General features: G+C 38.4%; 1 pseudogene; it reads left to right on the forward strand.

Moving 5' to 3' along the window:
• Positions 1-587: 587 nt before the first annotated feature.
• LOC148045856 (uncharacterized) lies at positions 588-17,174 on the forward strand (annotated as a pseudogene).
• The last annotated feature ends 5,582 nt before the right edge of the window (positions 17,175-22,756 follow it).

Consider the following 22,756-nt stretch of genomic DNA (forward strand, 5'->3'; position numbering starts at 1 on the left):
GAATGTAGAATTTTCTATCTCCAGAGTTCTAGATATTTTTAACAGATTCCTTGGCATGAAATAGTTTGAAAATCCCTGATTTAAAGCACAGTGATAGTGTTTTTTGTGAGTTTTTCTAACATTTCCTTAAATAATTGGGAGCTAGTTTTAGTTAGTTTTAGTTTATTGTATTTATAAGCTAGAAATCATTGTGGATAACTACTAGATATGTGTCTATATTCTACCTGCCTTTTTCAACTTTCTGAAATGCTAAATCTTTCTGCTAAATCTTAATGTGAAAGGAAGAGGCAGGCCCTAAAGCAATTTTGTCAATGAGGTAAGGTAACATAGCAAGAAAAGAAATATATCTTTGACATCCATTTGCTCATCGAATAAATCAAGCATCATAAAATTGGTGCCCTCCAGATATATTTATATATAAGTCATATTGGCTTCAATCTGATGGAATCTATAATCCAGTGTACTTGCTTGGAAAGTAGAAATTGCTAATAATCTAGTGGGCAATTTTTTTGTACATGGAAAAAATGGAAGTTGGTTTTGCATACTCTTGACTGCCATTATCTTCTGTTTCTTGTTTAGTTTCTAAAATGTCCCGCCAAGGCCATAAAATTATGAAACACACTTCTGCTCTTCCAATATGCACCTCAGTCAAAGAGTCTTCATGTCTTCCACTCAGAGTAACTTCCTCAGTGGACTACAGTACACTAAAGGGCCCAGCTGCAACTGCAGTGTAAAAAGCTGAGTCTTTGTGCCATAGGAAAGGTGCGAGAAGATTGTCTCACATTTATTTTCACACTACTATTGATTATTAAATGGGAATCATACTTGCACAGTTGCAAACTCCGATGTGATTATCTATTTCATTGAAAAAGGATGAAGGAAATTATTTTCTTTCATGTTTATTTATTCAAAAGCAATTATATCGGAATTTGTAGTGATCCAGCCAGCGCACAAGGAAATAATTCAGTAGGATTTATTATATAGAATAAATTTCTTTATATATAATAATATAAAAAGTGATTCATGTATACAATACCCATGCAGCTCTTGCAACATAGTAGAAAGAAGAAGAAGCAAGTGCTCTCAAGCAAAGACAAACGAACTCTCACATTTCAGAATAGGTAAGCCAAGAAATCCCCAAGCCATCTCACAAGGCTCAGATAAAAAATCCTTTGTCTCAGTCACCAAACAGTTCCTATTAGCTGACTTGTTGCCATGGCTATTCCAGTTCATAAATTCTTATACACTGACAAATTACAACCATTCTTTTATTTTGCATTATGTTTTTATATCAGCTTTCTCTGATATTCAATTCAATGTCATTTAGATATGCGTGGCACGACATAACCGCGAACGTCAAAAGCGTGCTGACAAAACCGCGGCGCTAAAACCGTGATGTCAAAAGCGTGCCGACAACAGCGCGCCGACAACAGCGCGCCGACAGAAGCGCGATTTAAGTTAAGGTAAGGTTTAGGGTTAGGTTTAGGGTTAGGTTTAGGGTTAGGTTTAGGGTTATGTTACAGCGCGCTTCTGTCGGTGCGCTGTTGTTGGCGCGCTGTTGTCGGCGCGCTTCAGCGCTCATTCGTCTCCACGGTTTTGACGGCGCGGTTTTGTCACCGTGGTTTAGTCACACGCGCTTTTGTCGTACGCGCATTTGTGGTGGAACCTAGATATGTTGGATCATGATTATTGCTTTATTTATTGCACTTGTATACCTCCTTGTGCTCAATGTATAAATCTAGTCATTGTGGTTTGCAAAGCATTGTGGCTTTATATGAACCAGTCTGTTAGACTTGTTCAACGCAATACACTTGGAAATAATGTGGGAATCCATCTGTTTTCTAAGTTTGATAGAAGAGTTATTTTTATGAAACCTAGGTGGGTTCCCTCATGCCTGCGAAGCCCCATCAGCTTTGACATTGCAAATTGTCAGTAAGTTCTTTCCTCTCTTTCTGACCCTCCCAGCAAAGATGTCTGGCATCACTCTTAGTTAGGATCACTGAAGCTACTGAACTGCCAGACAAATGTAATCATCCCCTCTGAGGACTAAACTTCTGAGATTAATTCTTACATCCTCTTATTGCTGCAATTGTAAATTTTTCTTCTCAGAATGTTGAACTTGTAGAAAGGTTAGAAGCTTATCATGAAGAATCTTCATTGAAAATTGCTTGCAATAAAGAAGAAACAACCAAGCCAGAAGAGAAATCTAACAATCTTGGGGTTAGTAGTTCCAGATGGGATTTCAGGAGGAGGATTTTATTTATTTATTTCTTAAATTTATTTGGCACCTGTCTTGCTGTGTAAGCTACTCTAGGTAGCTTACAATAATTAAAAAGAAAAAGAAAAGGAGTGTAAACAGAAGTAAAATAACGGAACAATAAAATAAGCAATTACAAAAGAACAAACACGGTGAGAATAATACATCAATATGATAAGCAAAAAGGTGGATGGCTGGAGAGCAGAGAGGTGGGAGGGGAGCTGCCATCAATTTAGCAACCACCTCTAGTGTGGAACTCCTCCATCTTGTCCTCAAGCCAACCAGCAAAACCATGTCTTCAGGCTCTTGTGGAAGAATAGGAAGATATGAGTAGATCTTACTTAGAGACGGGCAGTCCAGCACATAAGGCTCTTCTTTTGGATCCTGGTAGTTGGAATTCTTTGACTGACAGGATCTGAAGTAGGGCCTCTCTGCCAGCACTAGCAGGACAGAATATTACTAGAAAGAAGAAATGATTAGAAAGGAAGTTGATAGAAACAAAAACTTTGCTTAGAAGCATAATATCTGGAAGAAAAATCAGTATTTGAATAATGTAGCCAAAGTTCTAGCTATAAATTTGTGAAAACATTGCCACTTAAAATTGGTGACATTTTCTTTCATGGATTGGTAATCTGCCTTAGCATAAGGCAGCTTCATGTACTACTTTCTGATATATTCAAAAAAGGCTTTCCATTAATACATATTGATAAATTTGCCATGATTGTTTCTGACTATAAAAGTTGAATTTAGCTATCCTTGGCAGAACAGTTGATTTAGAAAGGCTATTCTATAATATTGCTAATTCTGATACCCACTTGCTCTTCCAGACTCTTGTGCAGACTTCTTCTCCAAATATGACCAAGGATATAAAAACTCAGACCTCTGAAGACAAAACAGGTGATATTGGGGGAGGAGCCAAGGCAGAAATGAAAGCTTAGAAATAAAAGGATTTGACTGAAATAATTTGGAACTACTGTGTTTCCCCCCAAATACGACATGTCCTGCTAATAAGGCCAGGCCTGGTTTTTGAGGTGGGTGTAAATATACACCCTCCCCTGAAAATAAGCCCTAGTGAAAAGGTGCCGTGGCAAGTACAGGAGGAAGCCCTTCCCTTCCCCGGTCACCTCAGCGCTTCTCAGCTTCTTAATCAGATCAGTTGAGCCGATCCGGCTGCCATTAAAAAAATGATTTGCTGATTTGCAGGTGCTGCTCGGGCAATGGCCTCTGGCAAGTGCGACTGCTTTTGCCATCAATTGCAGCCACAAAAGCAGCAGGAGGCCAAGTGATGCACCCGACGTGCCTTGCACCGGCCTTCCGAAGGGTACTGTAGCAGCAGCTATCCACAATTTTTTATCATTATGAGTGAGCCACGTGGATCGGGACAAAAATAAGGATAAAAGAATTGTGGATAGCTGCTGCTACAATACCCTTCGGAAGGCCGGCTTGAGTCTCCTGCTGCAAAAGTGTGAGTTTGAGTTTGAGTTTCATTTTATTTCTATGCCGCCCTATTCCCTGCGGGACTCAGGGCGGCGCACAAACCCGAAGGAGGGGAAGGGAAAAACATAGAAACTACAAAAGTATAGGGCATTAAGAGCCAAGGTGGTGCAGTGGTTAGGGTGCTGTACTGCAGCCACTTCAGCTGATTGATAGTTCTGCAGCTTGGCGGTTCAAATCTCACCGGCTCAAGGTTGACTCAGCCTTCCATCCTTCCGAGGTGGGTAAAATGAGGACCCAGATTGTGGGGGCGATATGCTGACTCTGTAAACCGCTTAGAGAGGGCTGGAAGCCCTATGAAGCGGTATATAAGTCTAAAAAAATATATTTAAAAAACAACCAACAGCCACATGATTCGAGAGGGAAAGGGAGCTCATCGACCCCAGGCTGCCGACACAGCCAGGTTTTAACGGCTTTTCGGAAGGCTTGGAGAGAGGTGAGGGTCCGAATCTCTGCGGGGAGTTTGTTCCAAAGGGCCAGAGCTGCCACAGAGAAGGCCCTCCCCCGGGTAGTAGCCAGATGACATTGGCTCATAGACGGAACCCGGAGAAGGCCTACCCTGTGTGATCTAATGGGTCTTTGGGAGGTAATTGGCAGCAGGCGGTCTCTCAAGTACCCAGGTCCAATACCATGAAGGGCTTTATAAGTGACGACTAGCACCTTGAAGTGTATCCGGAGACCAATCGGTAACCAGTGCAGCTCGCGGAGGATAGGTGTAACGTGGGTGTACCGAGGTGCACCCACAATCACTCGTGCGGCTGAAGTGGCCTGCAGTACTGCACTCTACCCACTGCCGTGGTGGCGCAGTGGGTAGAGTGCAGTACTGCAGGCCACTTCAGCTGACTGCTAGATCAGCAGGTCAGCGGTTCAAATCTCACCGGCTCAGGGTTGACTCAGCCTTCCATCCTTCCGAGGTGGGTAAAATGAGGACCCAGATTGTTGGGGGCAATATGCTGACTCTCTGTAAACCGCTTAGAGAGGCCTGAAAGGCCTATGAAGCGGTATATAAAAATCTGCTATATTCTGAATGAGCTGAAGTCTCCGAATGCTCTTCAAGGGCTGCCCCATGTACAGCGCATTGCAGTAGTCCAGTTTTGAGGTCACGAGGGCATGAGTGACTGTTGCGAGTGCCTCCCGGTTCAGGTAGGGACGCAATTGGTGCACCAGGTGATGACGCGCGGTGATGACATCACAGCTTTAGCGACGCGGTTTTATCAGCGCTATTTTGACAAGCGCGGTTTTGTCGTGCCACGATACTGTCCAGCATCCAGCTGGGTTCCTCTTGCTTCACAGAGGATTAGTTTATGTCCAGGATAAAGAAAATCTGGCCCTTTTTACCTCTCCACATTGAATATTTTTGTACCTGAGGGACTGTTGGATAACTATGTCTGCATGGACTGTGTGCTCAGGTACAACTACCTATCTATTGTAAGTCCTCTGTTCCAAAAATGGAAAACGAGCTGCTGATGTGCTTTTCCTCAGCATCCTTTCTTACTGTCTATGGGTGCAACTGCAGCTGTTGAGATTCTAGTTTAGTGCTTGCTGTTTAATGTCTTATTGATTTATTGTTATAGGAACCAAGAGTAACCGAAGAAATGTCCTATGTGCCAGCAAATGCAAAGAATAAGTTATAGCGTTTATACACCCCAGAATACTTTAAAGAACCTTTCCCCTTCCTTGCAACTGATGGCTTTAAAGAAAAAAAAAAGGTAAATTGCATGGAACTACCAATCTCCAGAGTATTTGTATGTTTCATATAATAATGTTAAACATACCGTATTTTTCAGCATATAAGATGCACCTTTTTCCCTCAAAAAAGAGGCTAAAAATCTGGGTGCGTCTTATACACTGAATACAGCATTTTTTGCCTCCTGAAACCCCACCCCCTTCACCAAAATGGCTGTGCATAGCTTTTAGGAGGCTTTCAGAGTGGTCCTGGGTGCTGGGGAGGGCAGAAATGAGCAAAAGAGGGCAATTTTGTGCTCAATTTCCCCCCCCCCCCAGCCCCCAGGAGCACTCTATAAGCTTCCCAAAGGCTACCCATGCCCTTTTTTTTTTGCTCAATTTTGCCCCCACCCCCAGGAGCACTCTATAAGCCACCTAAAGGCTATCCATGCCCTTTGGGGGGGGGGACAGGCCCATTTTCGTGAGAAACAGGTTGTTTTGGGGAGGTTTGTAGAGTGCAAAAAAATTTTTAAAAAAATTTCCTTTTCAAAACCTTGGTTCATCTTATACTCTGGTGCGTCTTATACTCTGAAAAATACAGTAGTAAAGCTTAATGAACCATTTGTGGGAAGTAGTGTTCATATAAACAAAATTGTCATTAACTATGAATTTTTTTGTTGCATGAATTATGCCATTTGCACAATCGTATAATAAGTTATGCCATCTACATATTTATTCAAATATGTAAATTACATCATTTATATTTCTAGGCTTAGGAAACAAACAAGTTTGCAGATAAATCCAAATTAAAATGTAATTTATTACAGTATTGGATCTTTTAGTTTGTGAATCACTAAATGTAAATTTTTTATTAAAAAAAATCAGTGAGAAATTGAAATACATAGAAAAGATTGTTTGGTTTTTCTTTTATTTAATATTTAAAATATCACTGTTTATCAAAACAAGAATACCATGCTAATAAAAGCATCCTATCAATAAACGCCTCCTCTTCCTCATACAAAAATTGTATGCCAATTCCACCTTGAAAGTGAGGTGTAATCCCCAAGGGAGTTTAACCGGCCCAGTAAGAGTATAAATAGGGGTACGACAGGGTTGCATCCTGTCCCCCTCCCTCTTTAACTTCTATATCAATCCCCTGATCGATCTCTTACAGAATCCTGATTTCCATCCTCCTAACCTAGCACAACACACAATTCCAATTCTTTTATATATGCTGATGATGCCGCTATCTTTTCACAAACTCCTGTAGAGAGCAATTAGCAATTACACTCGGCTATTGTAGGCAAAACAAGCTGGTCCTTAACTTTGATAAATCAAAAATTTTAGTTTTTGCTAAAAGACCTAGCCAATACTCTTGGAAAATAGAAGGACATAGTTTGGAACAGGTTAGAATATTTAGATACCTTGGGGTGATTTTCCACTCACAAGGGACATGGAAGGCACACCTGGATGATACATTGCAAGCAGCCAACAGGTCCTCAAATGTAATTATGCAGGCGGAGGGCAGTTAGTACCTGCTTCCTTAAAACTTTTCGAGGCCAAAACATTGGCGCAAATTCTATATGGGGCACAAACAGGAATCCTTGCAAAGAAAGACTTGTTAGAAACCATACAAACCAAATTCCTGCGAGCCATCTTAGCTGCATCCAAAGGAATTCCAAATGCCCTGTTAAGAATTGAGAAGGCATGCCTCAAATTCAGGTAAGAGCCTGGAAGATGATGATTATTCATTGGCTTAAAATGCATTTCTTTCCAGAGGGACTATCCCCACTAGTGTTGATTGACAACTTCCCCTCCCCCTGGAAACAGGCAATTGATCACAAGCTGGGCTCTTATGGGCTCTCACCAGTATTTTTAATGTCTCTAGGCTTTGATCAAGCAAAGCAAGTTGTAATCAAAAGAATGAAGGACATGGAGTTCCAAGAAGAACTAAATAGGTTGCCTCTCCACAGTAGGGACAGAATCAAACAGGGAGTGTGGGAATCAGCAAGATATCTAAATGACCTGATCTTCCCAAAACAAAGAATAGCTTTCTTCAGAGCCAGATTTAACATTCTTCAGTACTCCTCCAGGGCAGGTATAAGAAAACACCAATAGCAGAACGGGTTTGTATTTGTGGTAAAGGAGAAGTGGAAGATATCTCACATGTTCTATTACACTGTGATCTATACAGAGTTTGTAGGTCTGCACATATTCTCCCCTTATTAGAGAGATTGCCAGAAAGAGCAGACAATTTTTATCTAGGCTTTTTCCTCCAGGATATAAATGTATGCAGTGGCAAAATTCTGTATTGCTGCAATGTTCACAAGAAAAAAATTGGTTACAGAAGTATAGTTGTCATCTTGTACCAATTATTTGGACATATCTAACAATTTCTGGACCATTGTATTTACTCCCATATTTATTGGCTCTGCATCCAGGTAAACCATGAAGTGACCTGAACAATTTGAGAACTTGTATGTTATTATCCACTTTTAATGTCAATACTTTTAATTATATTTTAATATCAGTACTTTTTAATATATTGTAAAAAGTAATGTGTATTGCTGGTCTTTGACCGTAAAAATCTTCTCAATTTTGGCCCCACCCCCAGGAGCACTCTATAAGCCTCCTAAAGGCTCTCCATGCCCGTAATAAAGATTTATACTATAGTATACTATACTATAGTATACTATACTATACTGTCAAAAGCATCCTATTATTTGCATCTTTCTTACTCAATGGAAGAAATAATGGATAAAAGCCCATCATGTAGGTATCTTAACTTTGTAAAAGAAAAATTGGAAATATCCTCAGTGCTAAAGAGAGAAAATCACTGAGGTTGTTAGATTAATGTTGAGAAATTACTGGCATTCTTGATATTGCTTATACATAGACACAATTGTAGTATGGCCTATTTCTGATTTTTAAAAAAGCAAATACAGTTTAGGAAATCGGATAACTCCAGTTGATGCTGGAGGCTTCTTACTTATACTTACTTTTTCCTTTAACTATTACTGCCCTATAAAAGAAATATTTGCAGACTAGGTGTATCCTACAGTTTTTCAACTACAACTGTGTCTTCTGAAATGTGTGTGGAATATTGTGAATATTGAAAAAGTTATCATTCCAATGTTTGTTTGTTTATTTATCAATAAGTACAAGGAAACAAGTATAAAAACACATGAAAAATGGCACAAATAAATGAATATAAATAAGCAAAACATAGCTATAAACACATCAACTCTCCAAAAGAAAAAAAACCCAGTTATTGGCTCTTCTGCTCTCCATACACTTTCTTCTCCCTCTCTCATCCCCCTCCCTACCTCCTTTCTTCTCTCTGTCCTCTTTCCCTTCTCTACTTCCCCTTCCTCTCTCTCTACTCTTCTCTCCCCTTTACACTCCTCATTTCTCTCCTCCTCTTCCCCCCTCCTACTCTCTCTCCTATCCCTCTCTCCTTCCCCTACCTCTCTCCTTTTCTTCCCACTCTTCATCTTGTTTGCTTGGTGTATTTCAACTTCTGAGCAAGCTCCATTTTATGTTGATGATATTTATAGTTCCTTTTCAATATACATATTTAATTTTAAACATATGAAGTAAAAATAGAACAAAGAAGTATACATATATAGTCATTGTACTTTTAAGCACCTCCCCCAACCTAATTTTGGTTGAGATATAGATCTGGTTACAGTTCGCAGCAATTCTCATCATTATCTTTATATAATTATACATCCTTACACGCCGCCAGTTTGTGATTCTGCCTTTAAGTCTCAATAGTTTTCCATTATAAGTGTATTTCATATTTCCTCTCCAATTTTTCTATGTCTTGGATTAGATTATCTTTAGTTGTCTATGAATGGCAAACCTCATTGTTCAATATTCATTTCAATTCCCTTAATCTATTGTATACTATAGCAAATGGTAACCATTTCGCTTTATTTCATCATCTTAAAAGTTCTATGTGTATCCATGTTTCATATATTTTAATCCATGCTTAGTTGTCCTTCTGTTGTTTCCAGTCAATTTTCCACTCAGTTTAATTATCATGTATAAAAGTGAATAGCAAACCTCTGCTTTACAGTCTCCCTATGTCAGTTTCATATTTATCCACATTCCATATATTTTGGGCTTTGTTTAGTTGTCTTTCCATTATTATATTCAGCCAGTTAACAACTCCATTTTATTGTCATATTTTTCATAACCTCCCCACATCAATATCATATTTATCCATATTCTATATATTTCAACCTTTGCTTAATTATCTTTCCATTATTACATTCAATCAATTAGCAACTCCATTTTGTTGTCATATTTAGAAATAAAACCCTTATCTTAGTTTTATATTCTCCCACATAAAAATTCCTGGTTATCTGATTTTTTCCTAGTAAGTCTTTTGTCCCGCTTCTCTGCTCCTACTCTCTCTCTTCTCTTTGCTTCGACATATCCACACTCCCCAACTTTCCTTGGGCCACCACTAAAAGGATGTTTTTTATTTCTCTTTGGTGGGGCAAAGCCTCCTCCTTCAATTTCCCTTATACCGCTAACAGCCTCAACCTCTTTTGTCTGCCTTTTGTTTCCCTCCGTTTTTACTCCTTCATTATCTTGCCCCTCTTGCCCCCCTTCTTCTTTGAATTCCTCTTTAAGTATCTGCCTCTCTGGGTTTAGAATTCTATTTAGGCTTGATTTTAGTGTTTTATGCATATTTTTTTAATAATTTCACACAATTCTTCACATTCCCAGCTTTCCATGATGTCCAGTTCCAAAGTTAGAATTAGCTATACAGTTCAAAGTTCTGGTCCACCTTAAATATGTTCACATCCACTGCGATAGGGGAGAACGGTGGGAGCCATCTTGGTCTTTTGTTCTTCCTTAATATCCAGTTCCAAGATCGTAGTTAGTTATACAAAGTCTTATTTTGAGGTTCTTGTCCACCTTAAATTTTAGCTACTGTGGGATCAGAAGTGAAGTTGGGGCCATCTTAATCTTTGCAGTAAAATAAAAAGATGAAGGAGGGAAGAAAAAAGAGAGAAGAAAAAAAAACCTTAGCATTTTCCAGTTCTTATCTCTGTAATAATTCTTCCCCCTGTTACCTTCTGTCTCCAATCAGCTACAGCTGCTTTAAACATCAATTAGAACAACTTATAAAGAGCTAGATTCGGATATGTGCCTCTTTTGTCTCCTGCTCTTGCAGCTTCCTATTTATGGTAGTTGATTAGTTGAAACTTCTCACACAGTCAAGGTTGGATTATCCATTATCAGAGAAAAAGAGATCAAAATATTTGGTTTCTATTTGATATCCGAGAGCAAATTAGAGTTTAGATTGAGTGGGTTCAAAAGAAGATGTGCTTTTTTACTTGATTATTTTAGCTGGAAGGAATTCAAACAAAGTAAAAATATTGGTTCCTATTTAAGATCCAAAACCAAATTTAAAGTTTATAATTATATGGGTTTGCTCTGCTTTCTGTTGTTCTGTTCAAAAGTGCAGGCAAAGAACTTCGGGAGGGGGGCTGGTATTACAACCCTCCACCTTCCTTTCTTGCTTTTCTTTTAAGAAAAAAAAGTCCTGATCTGACCATCAGTATTATTTATGTTCTCCAAATTCCTTTGCCTTTTCCAGTTTTAATTTATAGTTGTGGGTTAGATAAATTCTCTTACCAGGTCTGTTATCTCTCCTGGTCTCTGCCTGTTCTAAACTTATTTTGACAAAAAGTCCAGCATCTTATCAGCCACAAAGGCTGCCATCCCGACTTCGATTCATAGGCAAATCTCTAACCCACGAGAGATCAGTTGCTTCTCTCAGGGTCTGATGAGATGCTGCCCTTCTTCGCCTCCACCTTCAATGAGGGTTCAGATTCAAAAGAATCTTCGGAGATGGTTTGTCAGACACGGTTCATGTGAGATTCTTAAGAGCCCACATCTCCCATGTCTGTCCAGCTGGAGCACTTCCTGTCATCTCCCCCACAGTTTCCTTTTTTTGAAGTTGTATTTAGGAGTCCTATTATGAGATTTTTTTTGTATGGATGTAAATGTAGACAAAAGTCAATCATGCTATGGTCACTGTTGGAAAAAGGCTCTTTGATATGAAGGCTATAAATTGTGTTTAAACTGTTGCAGAAGATTAGATCGAGGCAGTTGTTGAATCTAGTGTAAATAGTTATCAATTGAAGTAGTGACGGCTTTATGCAGGGTTGTATGTATTGTTTCAGTTGTGCACTCGTTTAGGGTCCAATTAATAAGAGGTAAATTGAGGTCACCAAGAAAGATAATGGGATATGGGCATGAGGCTGCCCACGTTAGTAATGTAGCTAGTTTGCTCACATGATCAAGGTCATAATCATAACATAACATAATAGAAAGTGAATTATGGTGTTTAGTGACAGATCACAGATAATGATCTCAGGAAGAACAAGCTCTTGTGTTACTTGAATATTTTTCAGGGATCTAGGAACTTTTTGTAGAAGACAGCAGCACTACCTCCTCTTCGGATTTCACGGTCAGGCCAATAGACATGGTAGTCAGTTGTAGTGGTAATGGAGCCTGGAAAGGATTTGTTTAACCATGTTTTGCAGACCAATATAAAGTCAAATTGTGCCGTATTTAGTAGGAGAAGAAATTCTGGCATTTTATTTCGAGGCTTCTTGCGTTGAATAGCAAGATGCCCAAGGATCATTGGAGGTGGCTCAAGTTTTGAATCCTCTGGTGGAATCAGAAGGAATTAAGGAGCAAAGACAAACCCGAGCGGCTACCAAATGCAAGGAACAAGAACTAAAGAAGCAACAAGCCCAGCAACAAGCCCAGACAACGGCCCAAGAAATCATAAATATTAGTTCAGAAATGGTGGGAGGAGCTAGACTGAAAATCAAACTACAGGATTTCTAGAGGCTCTTAAAAAGCTTCAGGGAGCTAAAGATGACAACTAAATTTTTAACTTGGAATGTCAATGGCTTAAACTCACCACAGAAAAGGAAAAAAATAAACCATTATCTGAAACAATTCAAAAATGACGTAATTTGCCTGCAAGAAACACATATTAGAACAAAGGACCAGAAATATTTTATGAATGCAAGACTGGGACATCATTTTGTGACCTCCAGTTTGGAGGAAAAAATGGTATAGTTATATACCTAAGAAAGGACATAAAGGCTGAACTAATTAAAGCAGACTCTCAAGGAAGAAATATAGCTATAGAACTACTACTAGAAGGAAAAAAGATACTCTTGATGGGAGTATATGCCCCTAATCAACAACAAGAAAAATTCTACAAGATGCTCCATACCAAGTTAATACAATGGGACTACAGATCCTGCATATTAATGGGTGACTGGAATGGAGTTTTGGATACCAAGAAAGATAAGAAGGGTCTTTTGCAAAATATTCAAACACATGCGAAACTATCTAAGTCTTTTTTCAATATGATGGATGATTTGGAGCTAACCGATATTTGGCGAGAAAGGAATGCTAATTTTTTTCTGATAGACATCAATCTTTTTCTAGGATTGACTTTACACTAACTACAAATGATTTGCTTTCTAAGGTAAAGAAGACGAAGATATGTTCCAGAGCCTTAACAGATCATAACCCAGTCTGAATGGAACTGGAATATGGGAAGGAATCTAGAAGATGTTGCAGGTTAAATGAAAATTTATTTAGATATGAGAAAAATGTAAATGAATGTAAAAAATTGCTGAGAGAATATTTTATTTTTAATATGAACAAGGGTACATCTATGGAAATGGTTTGATATGTAAGCAAAGCGTATATGAGAGGAGTTCTAATAAATTTAAATAAGCTACATAGACGTAGACAGGGGGGGAGAAAGGAACTAGAGGAAGAGATAAAGAAGAAAGAGCAGGAGGTAATATCTAAACCAGGTGACAAGAAGACAAAAGAGGCAATTACCTTATTACGAGCACAATTTAATATGTTGATGTCTGACCAGGTGGCTACTAATTTGTTATATGCTAAACATAATACTTTTTGTAATGCAAATAAACCAGACAGATGGTTAGCATATATAATGAAGAAAAAACAAAAATCCTGTACCATACAAAAAATAGACCATAAAGGTAAAGAAGTTCATCAACAGGATATGATCAAAAAGGGCTTCCTAGAATTTTACACAGGACTGTAGACTGGTGATAAAATACAAGGTTTAGATATAGATAGATATTTGGAGAAAGAAAAAATACCTATAGTTAAAGATGAGCAAAGGGAGAGATTGAACCAACCAATAACTTCAGAGGAAATCCTCCAGGTAATTAAACAGTTAAAAGTTTGGAAAGCACCTTTTACAGATGGTTTGACAGCGGTTTATTATAAAAATTTACAATTAGAGATGGTAGAACCCCTTAAGGAATTATTTAACAGAATCCAAATGGAAGGAATGGTACCTCCATCTTGGAGAACAGCTTTTATATCCCTGATTCCCAAAGAAAATCAAGATCTCAGCCAGCCAAAAAATTATAGGCCTATATCATTACTTAACACAGATTACAAAATTTTTGCCAAAATATTAGTAAATAGGTTGATGTTAGTTATACAGCAACTGATTCACAATGATCAAACTGGTTTTATACAAGGCAGACAAATGAGAAGTAATGTAAGACAAATTGTTAATATATTGGAGTATCTGGGAAAGAATAACCAAGTCCCCGCAGCGCTTATATTTCTGGATGCGGAGAAAGCATTTGATTGAGTGAATTGGCAATTTCTAATGAAAATAATGCAAAAGATGCAAATTGGAGAGTACTTTACAATCTATCAAGGCAATATACCATGAACAAACAGCACAAATTATAGTTAATGGTAGCTTAACAGAACCTTTTAAAATTGAAAAAGGTACAAGACAGGGTTGCCCCTTATCACCATTATTGTTCATTTTAACCCTGGAGTTATTGCTGAATAAAATACGGGGATCAGATGATTTACAGGGAATTAAGATTAGACATCACGAATACAGATTATGAGCATTTGCGGACGACTTGGTTGTAATTTTAACCCAACCAGGGGAATCTACTAAGGCCTTAATGAATATGATTAATCAACATGGTCAAATATCTGGGTTTAAAATAAATCTAAGAAAAATAAAGATGTTAGTTAAAAATATGAACACAAATCAAAGAGAAGAATTAGAAAGAATAACAGGGTGTGAGATAGTAAAAAAAGGTTAAATATCTAGGAATTTATATTACAACTTCAAATGGGAAATTATATAAGTATAATTATGAACCATTATGGCATAAGTAGAGATGAAAAAATGGGAAAAACTACAACTGTCTTTGTTGGGAAGGATAGCAGCAGTAAAAATGAATGTTTTCCCTAAGTTTTTATTTCTTTTCCAAATGATACCAATACTCAAAAAAGAAGCAAAATTGGTTGAATGGCAGAAGGGTATTAATAAATTTGTCTGGGCAGGGAAGAAACTGAGAATAAAACTTAAAATAATGCAGGATGTACGTGAGAGAGGAGGTTTGAAAATGCCCAATTTAAAATTATATTATGAAGCAGTAGTCTTATCAATACTTAGTGATTGGATCAACTCAACAGAGGTTAGAATACTGAACATTGAAGGGTATGATTTGGTATATGATTGGCATGCTTATTTGATATATGACAAGAAGGTGGATAAGACTTTTAAAAGTCATATATTAAGGAATGCTCTATTGCGTGTCTGGAAAAAATATCAACATAAATTAAATGATAAGATACCTATGTGGGCAATTTCCAGACACGCAATAGAGAATATAAGAATAGAACAAAAACAGGAGGTAACTACATACAGACAGCTTCTCACTACAGAAAGAGGTATGTTATAGTTAAAATCTCTGAATGTATTAAAAGAGGAAAGAGTAATTCAAACATGGTTTCAGTATGGTCAGTTACAGGCCAGATGGAAAAAAGACCAGAAAATAGGCATCACACAGAATGAAGACAATCTAATAAAGCAAATTAGGGATCAAAGCCCAATGCATATAAAAAGGTTATATAATATACTGATAGAAATAGATTCTGAAACTGAATTAGTTAAAGATTGTATGATAAAGTGGGCACAAAATTTTGAAGAACCAATAATGATGGATACATGGGAAAAGATATGGTAAGAAATGTAAAATTTACGCAAGCTCAAAATCTGAGAGAGAATTTCTACAAGATGTTTTATAGATGGCATTTAGATCCTAAAAAATTGGTTTGTATGTATCCGAATTTACAACCTAAATGGTGGAGATGTGATTGTGCTGATGCTACGTATTATCATATATGGTGGACCTGTAAAAAGGTCAAAGCATTTTGGATAAAAATATGGTGGATTATGCAAAATATTTTTAAAAAGAGGATAAAGTTTACTCCCCAGTTATTCTTGTTGATTGTACATTTATAGAGACTAATTTGATTCTGAACCTAACAATGGCAGCAAGACTGTTGGTGGCACAGTACTAGAAGAAGGAAGATTTGCCTACTAACCAAGAATGGACATTAAAAGTAACAAACTTAGCAGAGATGGCTAAAATATCAGCATATCTCAAGGATCATTCAGATGAGAAATATAAGCTGGAATGGAGAAGATGGATTGATTATATTCAAAATAAATATGGGACTAAGAAACTCCAGATAGCTTTTGACTGAATGAGTAAGGAATGATACAACTTGTTTAAAGTTAGCTTTACAAAAGGGGAGTTAAAGTACAAGTGCGGGATGGTGCTAAAGTCTGTTAGTTTATTTTAGAATATGGTTGTTAAATGTTTATACCCTGTATTTGCTCTGGGAAGTTGGTGTGTGTGTGTGAGGTTGGGAGGGGAGGTGGGTTGGGGGGAGGGGAGGTATATATTTGTAAAACTTTTTAAAAAACCTTTAGTAAAAAAAACCAGTGAACTGTGCCTGTGCCTCTAAGTTTTGCAATGCACCCTAGTGGTTGACAAATGAACTGCACCTACATATCCAAAGTTTTGCAACACACACTAGTGGCTGACAAGTGAACTGCGCCTCCATCTCCAAAGTTTAGCAACACACCCTAGTGGTTGACATGTGAACTGCACCTGCATCTCCAAAGTTTTGCAACACACACTAGTAGCCAACATGAACTGCACCTGTATTTACAAAATTTTGCAACGCACCCTAATGGCCAAAAAGTGAATTGAACTCAAATAATTCATAATACATTCAAGAAATTTCCTGAGCTAATACTAGTTATAGAATCTTCACTCACCATGGCAGAAGGGTCAGACATACTGAACCCCATGCCTGAACCCAACACATTCTCAGTATTGGTCGCCCAAAACTCAGAATTGGATTTCTAACTCTCAGAAAAGGCAGAGGCACCTCAGATAGCCTATGTCCTAAAAAGACATCCTCATCTAGTCCCAAGGACACACCGGGAAAGAAGGCCATATCTGAGGTGTCTCATCATTCGCATGCATCATCTCAGCAGTCATACGCAACTTCCTCCCACATCTCCAAAGAGGCCTCATCCCTGTACCCAAAGCCAACCCGATCTCGAGCGGGCACAAGCATTTCACAGCAATCTTCCCGTTACAGGCAGATATCACAGGCATCTAGAGCTATAGAAGCACAAATGAAAGCTAAGTTAGCCCAGGTAGATCTTGAGGCAGCAAAGGAGGAGCAGCTGCTGAAGGAAGTTCTACATGAAGCCAAAGCTCAGACAGAGAAGGCAGAGAGGGCAGCTGCAGAAGCCAAAGTTCAGGAAGAGAGGGCAGCTGCAGAAGCAAATGCGAATCTATGTAATGCCAAAGTTCGAGTTTAACTGGAATATCTTCAGCACAAGTGAGAAGCAAAAGAAAAACTAATACGGGCCAAAGCTGTACAGACGAAGGCTAACTGCGCCTCCCTCAACTTCAGTCCTAGCAAGCTGGAAAGAGATAACCCACACAAGCATGTTAAGGCCTATGTGGATGACTCAAGCCCACCACAACAGGAACAAGAAGGAGAATCTCAAAGCAATTTACATACGGCCCAAAGAAAGGAGTTTGCATCCAGACTGAGTCGCCACGACGGATAACAACTAACCCTCATCCAACCAAGGAGCCTCAGCATAGTACCAAAGCACACCCATAAGAGGCTGCAACTGTCAATTGCACATCAGTATATGGTGACTCATCATCCCCTTGCTCATACCAACCAATCTGCTTAGCGAAAGTCTACCCCAATAGGCGCCCAGAAGAAGCCAAGAAGATGCCTGAAATAGTAGATGTGCAAAGCTATTGCATATCAGCCAGTTCAGCATTTGACAGCCTCATCGATGTCCAAAGTGAAGAAACACAGTTCATGTCATCAACGTATACTGGGTCCCAGCATACAGCAAGGAGGAAAGTTCATAGACTCTGCATAAAATCATTGGATGGGGACTTCCTGGGCGGGACCCTGCTGATGGTAGCAGCTTAATAGAGCTGCTCCCGAGTTCCTGGTCGCGTTATCTGCCTAGACATCTGACAGATACCTCATCCTTCAGGCAAGAAGGGGGGGAGAGAGATCCAGCTGGCAAAGTGCCTTTTTTAAATCTTTGCAGCTTTTATGTCTGTGAAGAGAGGGGGGGCCAGCCGAGGCTGAATCATCTCCGTGCCGGAATCTACAACTGTAAGACCCTCCCACTTAGAACAATATTTGAACTATCTGATTTTAATACAAGCAGAGCCCGTATCTGAGAACCTCATTTGCTTATTTAAATCCTAGCTTCATTTTTTTACAAGATCTTCCTTCGTTAATTTGGTTATCTTAAAAAAAAGCTCTTAAAATGGCGATTGTGTATTCTCCGTAACAACGCTAATCTTTTTGCAAAGAACAGCTATAAAACTTCAAAGGGAGGGAACAGCTGGCCAGCAGCTTCTTATTAATTAGTTTCATTTCTACAAGATTCTACAAGACTTTCCTCTTATCAACTTTGCTAATATATATTTCTGATATAGAGAAGTCTAAAATGACGCTGAATATGCTGAGCTGCTTCGTTACAATGCTTTTTCCCCCTGAAACCTTCTGAAAAGTCCTACGAAGCTAACAAAGGGGTGATTTAATACCTTTTTTCGTAGCTGCATAGCGGGCCAGTAGAGTTTGATTAATTGCTTGAAGATAAGACTTGAAATGGCCTCAAAACTAAATCCTGGGATGAAACCTCCTCCTAGAAGTACATTCCCAATACCTGGCACAAAGTTGCAGCTTCCACCCTCTATGCCCCCTACTGGAGATTTGCTAACGAAAGAACTTTTTTTGGAAACTTTTAGAGAATTTAGAGAGGAGATAAAAGAGCTTAAGGTGGACTTATATGATAAAATTGATACTAGGATTGCTAAAATGAAAGATGATATGCTGGGACTTGTAACTGTACTGACAGAACAGGTTTCTGGAATTGAAGATAACCTAGAGGATCTTGATTGTTTAAAGTTTTATTTCTTTTAAGGCAAACATTTCATCATTCCTCAATCAGTAAGACATCGAAGTACAATTTTTTGTATGTCAAAATAATTCTAGTTTACCACCAAATTCTTGTCTAGCCTAATGTATACCCCTCCCTCCCTCCCCCCTCCCCCCCAACCCCCCTCCACTTCCCCCCCCCGACTTCCCAGACCCCATACACGGTATGGATTTCTAACAAACACAGTCTAAAATCTGTTGAGAAAAATAAAAAATAAAAAAAATTAATAACATTTTACATTGACCTTAGCTTCTTCTTGCTGAACCAACTTTAAACAATTTAAATCATTTCTGATCTTAAGCATAGGCTAACTGGAATTTCTTGGTCCCATATTTATTTTGTATATAGTCAATCCATTTTTTCCAGTCTCGAGAAAAAAAAGAAGCTAAAATCTTGATAAACAATTAATGTCCACACAAGCGGATCCAGCTCGTGATAAGATCAAATCAATCAAAGCTTTGAACTGAGTGGGGGAGACCTACTTTGTTCCGCACAAGGCAGTTTGAAGTTCCCAGCACGGACGCCGTTCTGCTTTGGGCTAGTCCCCATCTCTGCAGGCACAAAGGCTGCAAAAATCGAAGAGCATTTGCCAGCAAAACTATTTCTTCTTCCCTTCTTGCCTGAAGGATAAGAAAACCTGTTAAGACGTCAGATGGATGATCATCTAAACAGGTACGTTACCAGGAATTCGGGGACAGCTACTTTTTAAGCTGCCACCATCAGCAGGCTCCTCCCAGGAAGTCCAACCTAGAGGATCTTAACGAAGCTAATACCAATTTGACATCCAAAACTGAGGTGGTGCAACAAAAAGTTGAAAACGCTGAAAAACAAATTATTATGATACAGTACAGGCAGATGGAGCTGGCATTAAGAGTCAGGGGGTTGCGTGAGGATAAACAGGAGAACTTGAAACAGATTTTTTCAGAAGCTTTTGATTGTCTGGTGGGAAGACCGGGGTCCAACTTTGACTGGCAGATCGATAAAGCTTATCGCGTTAATTCTTGGGTGGCAAAACAGAAGCAACTTCCCCGAGACATAGTTATATACTTCACCACAAGAGAGCTCAGAAACATGATACTACAAGAGTCCTATAACACTAGGCTTCAAATTGGGGACCAGTATTTGACTGTTTTGAAAGAAATACCACCTCAAATGCTAAGAGCCAGGAGAGACTATGCTTTTTTAGTGGAAGAACTCAGAAACCGTCAGATACAGTACAGATGGGATGCACCATTTGGTATTATATTTACATTTGACAGGCAAAGATATCGTCTCAACTCCGTATGGAAAGCTCGAGATTTTTATCACAATATTCTGAAGGCGGGACACTCTGCACCATCTGGATCTGGAGAAAGACCACAAGAAGGACAAGACAGACAGCAAACCACACAACTACCAGACAAGATGTACCATCTCCCCTCCCTGGAAGGGCAACGTGTTATGGAACAAAGACCTAGCCGTACGACTACCAGACGAATGGAAAAACAAGCTAAAAGGCAACAACCTCAACAATTATCGCCCATCGATCAAGGAGTTACAGCAACAAGCTCAGAAGCCGTGGGAGGAGCTAGGCCAAAGGTTAAACAGGCCATGCAGGAGGCTCTAAAAAAGCTTCAGGTAACCAAAGATGACAACCAAGATTCTAAGATGGAATGTCAATGGAATGAATTCTCCACAGAAGAGAAAGAAAATATTTCACTATCTTAAACAGTTTAAGAATGATATAATTTGTTTGCAAGAAACTCATATCAAATCAACTGATCAAAAATATTTGTTTAACCCAAAACTTGGCCAACATTTTGTAACTTCTGCTATGGAGAAGAAAAATGGTATAATCGTATACTTAAGAAAAGACATCAAAGCTGAATTAATTGAAGCAGATCCCTTTGGAAGATATATCACGTTAGATCTAATCTTAGAAGGGAAAAAGACATTACTTTTGGGAATTTATGCTCCTAATCAACAGCAAGAGAGATTCTATAGAAATCTTCATGCTAAATTAGTACAGTGGGACTATAGGTCTTGTATACTATTGGGTGACTGGAATGGTGTGATAGACACTAAAAGAGATAAGAAGACCTCTCGCCCAAATATTAAAATGCGAGCTAAGCTACCCAAACCTTTTTTTGACATGATGGATGACTTTGAATTAAGAGATATTTGGCGAGAAAGAAACGCAGAGGAATATGATTTCACTTTCTTTTCTGATAGACATCAATCCCTTTCAAGGATTGATTTTATACTAATCACTAATGATTTGCTTTCTAGGGTGAAGAAGACAAAGATTGCGGCTAGGGTCCTTTCGGATCATAACCCAGTTTGGATGGAATTGTGAAGGGCACTGCAGGCAAGAAGGTCTTGGAGACTGAATGAAAGATATGAAAAGTATATTAATGATTGTAAAAAATTGTTATCTGAATACTTTGTTTTGAATATGAATAAGGGTACACCTATGGAATTCGTATGGGATGCAAGCAAAGCGTATATGAGAGGAGTGCTGATGAATATAAATAAAATACATAGACATAAACAAGGGCTAAAACGAACAGAATTGGAAGAGGAAATTAAGAGGAAAGAGTTGGAGTTAACAATGAATCCAGGCGATACAAAGGTTAAGGAAGCAATCACCATATTAAAATCTCAATTTGATATGTTGATCTCTGACCAGGTAGCCACTAGTTTATTATATGCAAAACACAATACTTTTTGTAACGCAAACATACCTGGCAGATGGTTAGCTTATCAGATTAGGAAAAAAAGGAAAACTCGAAATATATCTAAACTGATTTACAGAGGGAAGGAGGTGTTTCAACAGGAGGAGATTCAAAAGGCATTTTGGGAATTTTTTACAGAATTGTATAAAGGGGATAAAATTAATGGTTTAGATATAGACAAATATTTAGATAAAGAGAAAATACCCTCAGTTAGAGAAGAGCACAGGCAAAAATTGAACCAACCAATAACCTCCGGGGAAATTTTGCAGGTAATTAAGCAACTAAAGTTAGGGAAAGCACCATATGGTTTGACAGCGGTTTACTATAAAAATTTACAGTTAGAAATGGTAGAACCTCTTAGAGAATTATTCAATATGATTCAAACGGAAGGTAAAGTGCCTCCATCTTGGAAGACAGCGTTTATATCTTTGATACCCAAAGAAGATCAAGACACTACCCAACCAAAAAATTATAGACCTATCTCATTACTTAATGTAGATTATAAATTTTTTACTAAAATACTAGCAAATAGATTAATGCTGGTTATTCAACAATTGATACACACCAACCAAACAGGTTTTATACAGGGGAGACAGATGAAAAGTAATGTTAGATTAATTATTAATGCATTAGAATATTTGGGAAAGAACAACCAAATTCCTGCCGCGTTCATATTTTTGGATGCTGAGAAGGCCTTTGATCGAGTTAACTGGCAATTTCTGTTGAAGATATTGCAAAAAATGCAGATAGAAGACTGTTTTTTACAGTCAATTAAAGCAATATACCAACAGCAAACAGCACAAATCATAGTCAATGGAAGTTTAACAGACTCTTTTCAAATTTGAAAAGGTACAAGACAGGGCTGTCCTTTGTCACCACTATTGTTTATTATAACTCTAGAAGTATTGTTGAATAAAATACGGGGCATGGATGGTCTAAAAGGGATCAAGATTAGGCAGCAAGAATACAGAGTGCGCGCATTTGCGGATGATTTGGTCATAATATTGGAACAACCACAGAAATCCAGTATGGTTTTAATGAATACGATTAATCAATATGGTAAAGTGTCTGGTTTTCAAATAAACTTAGGGAAAATGAAAATATTAGTTATAAATATGAATACTAAACAAAAGGAAGAACTAGGACGGATGCTACGATGTGAGGTAGTCAAAAAAGTCAAATATCTTGGAGTTAATATTTTAACCT

The sequence above is a fragment of the Thamnophis sirtalis genome, unplaced genomic scaffold, assembly GCF_051295495.1.
Source record: "Thamnophis sirtalis isolate CommonGarterSnake01/CBP01778 unplaced genomic scaffold, rThaSir2_p1.2 scaffold_4, whole genome shotgun sequence".
Lineage (NCBI taxonomy): Eukaryota > Metazoa > Chordata > Lepidosauria > Squamata > Natricidae > Thamnophis > Thamnophis sirtalis.